Source organism: Pseudophryne corroboree, chromosome 10, assembly GCF_028390025.1.
Source record: "Pseudophryne corroboree isolate aPseCor3 chromosome 10, aPseCor3.hap2, whole genome shotgun sequence".
In the NCBI taxonomy this organism is placed as follows: Eukaryota; Metazoa; Chordata; class Amphibia; order Anura; family Myobatrachidae; genus Pseudophryne; species Pseudophryne corroboree.
Window position 1 is genome coordinate 26,162,137 of NC_086453.1, and position 10,482 is coordinate 26,172,618.

The window sequence follows — 10,482 nt, forward strand, 5'->3', positions numbered from 1 at the left end:
CTCACACCTCACAATATTATTTTTAGTTCTAAAATTTGCACCGAGGTCGCTGTGTGAGTAAGATAAGCGACCCTAGTGGCCGACACAAACACCGGGCCCATCTAGGAGTGGCACTGCAGTGTCACGCAGGATGTCCCTTCCAAAAAACCCTCCCCAAACAGCACATGACGCAAAGAAAAAAAGAGGCGCAATGAGGTAGCTGTGTGAGTAAGATTAGCGACCCTAGTGGCCGACACAAACACCGGGCCCATCTAGGAGTGGCACTGCAGTGTCACGCAGGATGTCCCTTCCAAAAAACCCTCCCCAAACAGCACATGACGCAAAGAAAAAAAGAGGCGCAATGAGGTAGCTGTGTGAGTAAGATTAGCGACCCTAGTGGCCGACACAAAAGGACTACGCCGAAGGCAGGGTGTATACCTGGGCGTTCAATCCGGGCCAAAGAAGGGAGTTCAAACCCCGACAGAGGCGATTTAGAAAATTTGCGGGCGACACGGACACCTCAAGTGGAGGCCAGTCCTCTCAAAGTGAGCCGGATACAACAGGGAGATCTACCACTGGTAAGTCCCCTTTAGGGGTAAGCACACGGGCACAAAGAGAGGCCACAGGGGATCTCCTTCCAGACGAGGAGGACAATGGCGTAGGATCTTCAAAGCAGAAAAACAAGACCACGAAGCCAAAGAAAAAATAATCTTTAACCTGTCCTGCAGAGACCTTTCAAAAGAGGAAGAGCAACTACTGAACAAAGGTTTGTCATTTATACCTTCCTCTCCATTTAATGAATTTCAATGGAAAATTGATTCCTATCGCTTCAACAGGAAACTTAGACTACGCGAACATTTTGGTCCTACTGAAACTACGTCCCAGATGACTCCGAACCCTCTCCAAAAAATTAAAGGTGCCTCCAATTTCGACCCCCTTAGCATGAATCCATCACTTAGATGTTTTAACCGCTCACTTGACCAGGAGGTTAAAAGCGTTGTTAAATCCTTTAAACCAGGCAGATCCAATATGTCTAAAAAAGACTGTGACATTCTCCACAAATTAAGTAAGGACAATAGTATTGTCATCCGCCCCGCCGATAAGGGGGGTGGGATTGTTCTACAAGACTTACACAAATATAAAGAGGAGATCTACAGACAACTGGAGGATAGTTCCGTTTATTTGGAGATTTCAACGGACCCTACCAGTAGATTTAATCTTGAGCTTAAGGGAGTTTTGGATGAGGCAGTGGTACAGGGCTTTATCAACAAGAATACCAGGGACACTCTCATCCAGGAGAATCCGGTAGCCCCAGTACTATATACACTGCCTAAAATCCACAAAAACCCCATTTCCCCTCCAGGCCGCCCCATCATATCAGCGAGGCATTCTGTCTATTACCGTATTTCCCAATACTTAGACATCTACCTCCAGCCAGTGGTCCAAGCTCAGAAAACTTACTTAAAAGACACCACTTCCTTAATAATCCAACTACAAAGGTTACAAACACTCCCAGAGAATGTGTTCCTCTGCACATTAGATATTGTTAGCCTTTATACCAATATCCCCCATTCGGGGGGACTAGATGCAGTCTTCAGATTGCTGGCATCTAGCACACTGTACTTGGGCCCAGATATCTCATTTTTCATCAAATTATTGGAACTAACATTAAAAAGAAATTATTTTCTATTTGACTCTCGGTGGTACGTCCAACAACAAGGCTGTGCGATGGGGTCCTGTGTGGCCCCTGCCTTTGCGAATACGTACATGTTTGAGGTGGAACACCATGCCTTCTTCAGTGATACCAACACTGCATCGAAGATTCTGTTCTTTACACGGTATATTGATGACCTGTTCCTCATATGGTCAGGGACAGAACAGGACTTCAATACTTTAATGACAGCTATCAATACCATGGAAAGTACCATCAAATTCACGTATCAGATGAGCACACAATCCGTGAATTACCTAGATGTCCAAATCTCTGTGGCAAATGGCAGAATCTGTACTTCATTGTACAAGAAGGCCACGGACCGCAATACAATTTTGCATGCTAATAGCCAACATCCTAATTCCACAAAGAGAGGTCTACCGTTCTCTCAATTCTTGCGGATACACCGTATATCTGATGATATAGTCAATGCTGAACGAGAGATTAATGACCTGATGAAGCAATTCATGCTCAGAGGATACAAGTATGGGGACTTGGTGAAAGCCAAAGAGAGAGCGTTGGCTATCCCACGCTCCAGAACCTTAATCCCATCCGGTGACCGTCACAAACGACTTGGTGACTGTATCCCATTTGTTCAACAATACTGTCCAGCTAGTCCACATATAGCGAAGACCGTAAAGAACTTATGGCCTGTGGTGACAACAGATCCCGAACTGAGTATGCTCAAAAATACTAAAGTATTAGCCAGTTAAACCAGAAATAGGAATCTCAGAGATTGGCTTGTTAAGAACGATGTTTCTAATACCAAAAAAGTTGGGCTGACTACCTTCCTCACTAGAAAGGCGGGTTGTTACAGATGTACCGGTTGCACCACGTGTAGTTTCATGGAGTATGGTGATTCCTTCTCCCATCCACATTCGGGGGAACGGATCGCCATACGCCATGTACTAACATGTACCAGTACTTACGTGGTGTACATTATTAGATGCCCTTGTGGTCTCATATATGTGGGGAAAACCACCAGGATGTTCAAGGAGCGCATGGCTCTACACAGGTCGGCCATCAGACATGCACTAGAGGGGGCCAGCAGTGCATCAAATCAACCTGTGGCCCGTCACTTTAGATTAATGGGACATGGCCTTACCACATTACGCTACAAAATCATTGATACCGAACCTAAACGACTTAGGGGGGGTGATAGGGGCAAGGCCCTACTTCAGAGAGAAGCCAGGTGGATATACCGCCTGAATACTATTGCACCGAAAGGTCTTAATGAAAACCTTCCCCTGAATTGTTTTTTGTGAAGTATATAATGGTTTTTCTTAGATTGTGTAGAGTTTACATGTTCTCTCTCAAAAAATTATCGGTTTCTTTCATTTTTGTTCCTGTCAGCATCACGTTTTAGGTATCCAATTTAGCTCCATGATGGTTCTGGACCTTGGAAATCCTATGTGCATGACTTATAACACACTTTGTACCATTACCAATTAAGATTAATTTTGCCTGTCTTGTACTGGAGCTTGAGTTACCACTGTTTGTTTTTCTTTATGGATTAGCAATGTTCTCTTGATGCATTTAGTCTATGGATGCTAGCATATAAAGTCGTATATAATATACGTTTTTAGATGGTACTCAGATGATGTGTTGTTAGCATGCACTTGTATAATCATTAGTTTTTGTCCCTGTATGTACATCTATGTTAGATACATGTAATCCAGCACTGCCCAGTGACACTCGTTTTTTGTTGACATCACATGTTATTGTTTGGTCTCCAGGCAACCGCTCGAGCGGCCGGGCGCACAGGAAGTGCGCGACGGATTCACACTGTCGTCCGAGGACCCGGCGCCCGCAGCAGTGGCGTGGTGACTACAGGGTTGGTGAGTAGGTATATAAATGTTGTCTTGTATGCACTGTATGTATCCTGAAGACGATATTAAATTATCGAAACGTCGATTCTAACAAACTAGTGACCGCTGTGTCCTTTGTTATCTGACTGAAGTCCTTCGAGTGCCGCTCCACGTTTGTGAATATATATGATCTTTGGATCACTTGAGGAGGCACCGGGGCAATTATATTTGTGTGTAAGAGTGCCGGTCTTCACACTGCAGTATATATATATATATATATATATTAGAGATGAGCGCCTGAAATTTTTCGGGTTTTGTGTTTTGGTTTTGGGTTCGGTTCCGCGGCCGTGTTTTGGGTTCGAACGCGTTTTGGCAAAACCTCACCGAATTTTTTTTGTCGGATTCGGGTGTGTTTTGGATTCGGGTGTTTTTTTCAAAAAACACTAAAAAACAGCTTAAATCATAGAATTTGGGGGTCATTTTGATCCCAAAGTATTATTAACCTCAAAAACCATAATTTACACTCATTTTCAGTCTATTCTGAATACCTCACACCTCACAATATTATTTTTAGTCCTAAAATTTGCACCGAGGTCGCTGTGTGAGTAAGATAAGCGACCCTAGTGGCCGACACAAACACCGGGCCCATCTAGGAGTGGCACTGCAGTGTCACGCAGGATGTCCCTTCCAAAAAACCCTCCCCAAACAGCACATGACGCAAAGAAAAAAAGAGGCGCAATGAGGTAGCTGTGTGAGTAAGATTAGCGACCCTAGTGGCCGACACAAACACCGGGCCCATCTAGGAGTGGCACTGCAGTGTCACGCAGGATGTCCCTTCCAAAAAACCCTCCCCAAACAGCACATGACGCAAAGAAAAAAAGAGGCGCAATGAGGTAGCTGTGTGAGTAAGATTAGCGACCCTAGTGGCCGACACAAACACCGGGCCCATCTAGGAGTGGCACTGCAGTGTCACGCAGGATGTCCCTTCCAAAAAACCCTCCCCAATCAGCACATGATGCAAAGAAAAAGAAAAGAAAAAAGAGGTGCAAGATGGAATTGTCCTTGGGCCCTCCCACCCACCCTTATGTTGTATAAACAAAACAGGACATGCACACTTTAACCAACCCATCATTTCAGTGACAGGGTCTGCCACACGACTGTGACTGATATGACGGGTTGGTTTGGACCCCCCCCAAAAAAGAAGCAATTAATCTCTCCTTGCACAAACTGGCTCTACAGAGGCAAGATGTCCACCTCATCTTCACCCTCCGATATATCACCGTGTACATCCCCCTCCTCACAGATTATCAATTCGTCCCCACTGGAATCCACCATCTCAGCTCCCTGTGTACTTTGTGGAGGCAATTGCTGCTGGTCAATGTCTCCGTGGAGGAATTGATTATAATTCATTTTAATGAACATCATCTTCTCCACATTTTCTGGATGTAACCTCGTACGCCGATTGCTGACAAGGTGAGCGGCGGCACTAAACACTCTTTCGGAGTACACACTTGTGGGAGGGCAACTTAGGTAGAATAAAGCCAGTTTGTGCAAGGGCCTCCAAATTGCCTCTTTTTCCTGCCAGTATAAGTACGGACTGTGTGACGTGCCTACTTGGATGCGGTCACTCATATAATCCTCCACCATTCTATCAATGTTGAGAGAATCATATGCAGTGACAGTAGACGACATGTCCGTAATCGTTGTCAGGTCCTTCAGTCCGGACCAGATGTCAGCATCAGCAGTCGCTCCAGACTGCCCTGCATCACTGCCAGCGGGTGGGCTCGGAATTCTGAGCCTTTTCCTCGCACCCCCAGTTGCGGGAGAATGTGAAGGAGGAGATGTTGACAGGTCGCGTTCCGCTTGACTTGACAATTTTGTCACCAGCAGGTCTTTCAACCCCAGCAGACCTGTGTCTGCCGGAAAGAGAGATCCAAGGTAGGCTTTAAATCTAGGATCGAGCACGGTGGCCAAAATGTAGTGCTCTGATTTCAACAGATTGACCACCCGTGAATCCTTGTTAAGCGAATTAAGGGCTGCATCCACAAGTCCCACATGCCTAGCGGAATCGCTCCCTTTTAGCTCCTTCTTCAATGCCTCCAGCTTCTTCTGCAAAAGCCTGATGAGGGGAATGACCTGACTCAGGCTGGCAGTGTCTGAACTGACTTCACGTGTGGCAAGTTCAAAGGGCATCAGAACCTTGCACAACGTTGAAATCATTCTCCACTGCACTTGAGACAGGTGCATTCCACCTACTATATCGTGCTCAATTGTATAGGCTTGAATGGCCTTTTGCTGCTCCTCCAACCTCTGAAGCATATAGAGGGTTGAATTCCACCTCGTTACCACTTCTTGCTTCAGATGATGGCAGGGCAGGTTCAGTAGTTTTTGGTGGTGCTCCAGTTTTCTGTACGTGGTGCCTGTACGCCGAAAGTGTCCCGCAATTCTTCTGGCCACCGACAGCATCTCTTGCACGCCCCTGTCGTTTTTTAAAAAATTCTGCACCACCAAATTCAAGGTATGTGCAAAACATGGGACGTGCTGGAATTGGCCCAGATTTAATGCACACACAATATTGCTGGCGTTGTCCGATGCCACAAATCCACAGGAGAGTCCAATTGGGGTAAGCCATTCCGCGATGATCTTCCTCAGTTGCCGTAAGAGGTTTTCAGCTGTGTGCGTATTCTGGAAAGCGGTGATACAAAGCGTAGCCTGCCTAGGAAAGAGTTGGCGTTTGCGAGATGCTGCTACTGGTGCCGCCGCTGCTGTTCTTGCGGCGGGAGTCCATACATCTACCCAGTGGGCTGTCACAGTCATATAGTCCTGACCCTGCCCTGCTCCACTTGTCCACATGTCCGTGGTTAAGTGGACATTGGGTACAGCTGCATTTTTTAGGACACTGGTGACTCTTTTTCTGAGGTCTGTGTACATTTTCGGTATCGCCTGCCTAGAGAAATGGAACCTAGATGGTATTTGGTACCGGGGACACAGTACCTCCAACAAGTCTCTAGTTGGCTCTGCAGTAATGATGGATACCGGAACCACGTTTCTCACCACCCAGGATGCCAAGGCCTCAGTTATCCGCTTTGCAGTAGGATGACTGCTGTGATATTTCATCTTCCTCGCAAAGGACTGTTGAACAGTCAATTGCTTACTGGAAGTAGTACAAGTGGGCTTACGACTTCCCCTCTGGGATGACCATCGACTCCCAGCGGCAACAACAGCAGCGCCAGCAGCAGTAGGCGTTACACGCAAGGATGCATCGGAGGAATCCCAGGCAGGAGAGGACTCGTCAGAATTGCCAGTGACATGGCCTGCAGGACTATTGGCATTCCTGGGGAAGGAGGAAATTGACACTGAGGGAGTTGGTGGGGTGGTTTGCGTGAGCTTGGTTACAAGAGGAAGGGATTTACTGGTCAGTGGACTGCTTCCGCTGTCACCCAAAGTTTTTGAACTTGTCACTGACTTATTATGAATGCGCTGCAGGTGACGTATAAGGGAGGATGTTCCGAGGTGGTTAACGTCCTTACCCCTACTTATTACAGCTTGACAAAGGGAACACACGGCTTGACACCTGTTGTCCGCATTTCTGGTGAAATACCTCCACACCGAAGAGCTGATTTTTTTGGTATTTTCACCAGGCATGTCAACGGCCATATTCCTCCCACGGACAACAGGTGTCTCCCCGGGTGCCTGACTTAAACAAACCACCTCACCATCAGAATCCTCCTGGTCAATTTCCTCCCCAGCGCCAGCAACACCCATATCCTCCTCATCCTGGTGTACTTCAACACTGACATCTTCAATCTGACTATCAGGAACTGGACTGCGGGTGCTCCTTCCAGCACTTGCAGGGGGCGTGCAAATGGTGGAAGGTGCATGCTCTTCACGTCCAGTGTTGGGAAGGTCAGGCATCGCAACCGACACAATTGGACTCTCCTTGTGGATTTGGGATTTCGAAGAATGCACAGTTCTTTGCTGTGCTGCTTTTGCCAGCTTAAGTCTTTTCATTTTTCTAGCGAGAGGCTGAGTGCTTCCATCCTCATGTGAAGCTGAACCACTAGCCATGAACATAGGCCAGGGCCTCCGCCGTTCCTTGCCACTCCGTGTGGTAAATGGCATATTGGCAAGTTTACGCTTCTCCTCCGACAATTTTATTTTAGGTTTTGGAGTCCTTTTTTTACTGATATTTGGTGTTTTGGATTTGACATGCTCTGTACTATGACATTGGGCATCGGCCTTGGCAGACGACGTTGCTGGCATTTCATCGTCTCGGCCATGACTAGTGGCAGCAGCTTCAGCACGAGGTGGAAGTGGATCTTGATCTTTCCCTAATTTTGGAACCTCAACATTTTTGTTCTCCATATTTTAATAGGCACAACTAAAAGGCACCTCAGGTAAACAATGGAGATGGATGGATTGGATACTAGTATACAATTATGGACGGGCTGCCGAGTGCCGACACAGAGGTAGCCACAGCCGTGAACTACCGCACTGTACTGTGTCTGCTGCTAATATATAGACTGGTTGATAAAGAGATAGTATACTCGTAACTAGTATGTATGTATAAAGAAAGAAAAAAAAACCACGGTTAGGTGGTATATACAATTATGGACGGGCTGCCGAGTGCCGACACAGAGGTAGCCACAGCCGTGAACTACCGCACTGTACTGTGTCTGCTGCTAATATAGACTGGTTGATAAAGAGATAGTATACTACTAATATTATATATACTGGTGGTCAGGTCACTGGTCACTAGTCACACTGGCAGTGGCACTCCTGCAGCAAAAGTGTGCACTGTTTAATTTTAATATAATATTATGTACTCCTGGCTCCTGCTATAACCTATAACTGGCACTGCAGTAGTGCTCCCCAGTCTCCCCCACAATTATAAGCTGTGTGAGCTGAGCAGTCAGACAGATATATATAATATTATATATAGATAATAGATGATGCAGCACACTGGCCTGAGCCTGAGCAGTGCACACAGATATGGTATGTGACTGAGTCACTGTGTGCTGTGTATCGCTTTTTTCAGGCAGAGAACGGATTATAAATAAAACTGGTGGTCACTATCAGCAAAACTCTGCACTGTACTGAGTACTCCTAATGCTCCCCAAAATTAGTAAATCAAGTGTCTCTCTAATCTATTCTAAACGGAGAGGACGCCAGCCACGTCCTCTCCCTATCAATCTCAATGCACGTGTGAAAATGGCGGCGACGCGCGGCTCCTTATATAGAATCCGAGTCTCGCGATAGAATCCGAGCCTCGCGAGAATCCGACAGCGTCATGATGACGTTCGGGCGCGCTCGGGTTAACCGAGCAAGGCGGGAAGATCCGAGTCGCTCGGACCCGTGAAAAAAAACATGAAGTTCTGGCGGGTTCGGATTCAGAGAAACCGAACCCGCTCATCTCTAATATATATATATATATATATATATAGAGATACAAATCAGCCGGCACTCAATTTCATGTCAAGCAGCTTGCCCCGGTGCCGTAGTCCAATACATACATATAAATCCAAACGTGGAAAGAAGGCACTCCAGAGGCACAATCAGATAGAAAAAGCTGTATTGAATGTGACGTTTCGGGGATAACCCCTTCCTCAAGACATAACCATGTCTTGAGGAAGGGGTTATCCCCGAAACGTCACATTCAATACAGCTTTTTCTATCTGATTGTGCCTCTGGAGTGCCTTCTTTCCACGTTTGGATTTATATATATATCCGTGGTCACCAGGACCCAGTCCTGAATGCCGAATCTGCGGCCCTCTAGAAGATGAGCACTCTGCAACCACCACAGGAGAGACACCCTTGTCCTTGGAGACAGGGTTATCCGCTGATGCATTTGAAGATGCGATCCGGACCATTTGTCCAGCAGATCCCACTGAAAAGTTCTTGCGTGGAATCTGCCGAATGGAATCGCTTCGTAAGAAGCCACCATTTTTCCCAGGACCCTTGTGCATTGATGCACTGACACTTGGCCTGGTTTTAGGAGGTTCCTGACTAGGTCGGATAACTCCCTGGCTTTCTCCTCCGGGAGAAACACCTTTTTCTGTACTGTGTCCAGAATCATTCCTAGGAACAGCAGACGTGTCGTCGGAATCAGCTGCGATTTTGGAATATTTAGAATCCATCCGTGCTGTCGTAGTACTACTTGAGATAGTGCTACTCCGACCTCTAACTGTTCTCTGGACCTTGCCCTTATCAGGAGATCGTCCAAGTAAGGGATAATTAAGACGCCTTTTCTTCGAAGAAGAATCATCATTTCGGCCATTACCTTGGTAAAGCCCGGGGTGCCGTGGACAATCCAAACGGCAGCGTCTGAAACTGATAGTGACAGTTCTGTACCACAAACCTGAGGTACCCTTGGTGAGAAGGGCAAATTGGGACATGGAGGTAAGCATCCTTGATGTCCAGAGACACCATATAGTCCCCTTCTTCCAGGTTCGCTATCACTGCTCTGAGTGATTCCATCTTGAATTTGAACCTTTGTATGTAAGTGTTCAAGGATTTCAGATTTAAAATAGGTCTCACCGAGCCGTCCGGCTTCGGTACCACAAACAGCGTGGAATAATACCCCTTTCCCTGTTGTAGGAGGGGTACCTTGATTATCACCTGCTGGGAATACAGCTTGTGAATGGCTTTCAATACCGCCTCCCTGTCGGGGGGAGACGTTGGTAAAGCAGACTTCAGGAACCGGCGAGGGGGAGACGTCTCAAATTCCAATTTGTACCCCTGAGATACTACCTGCAGGATCCAGGGGTCCACTTGCGAGTGAGCCCACTGCGCGCTGAAATTCTTGAGACGGGCCCCCACCGTGCCTGAGTCCGCTTGTAAGGCCCCAGCGTCATGCTGAGGACTTGGCAGAAGCGGGGGAGGGCTTCTGTTCCTGGGAAGAGGCTGTCTGCTGCAGTCTTTTTCCCCTTCCTCTGCCCCGGTATATTTGCACTTACTCTTGATGCCAGAGTGCAAATATCCCTC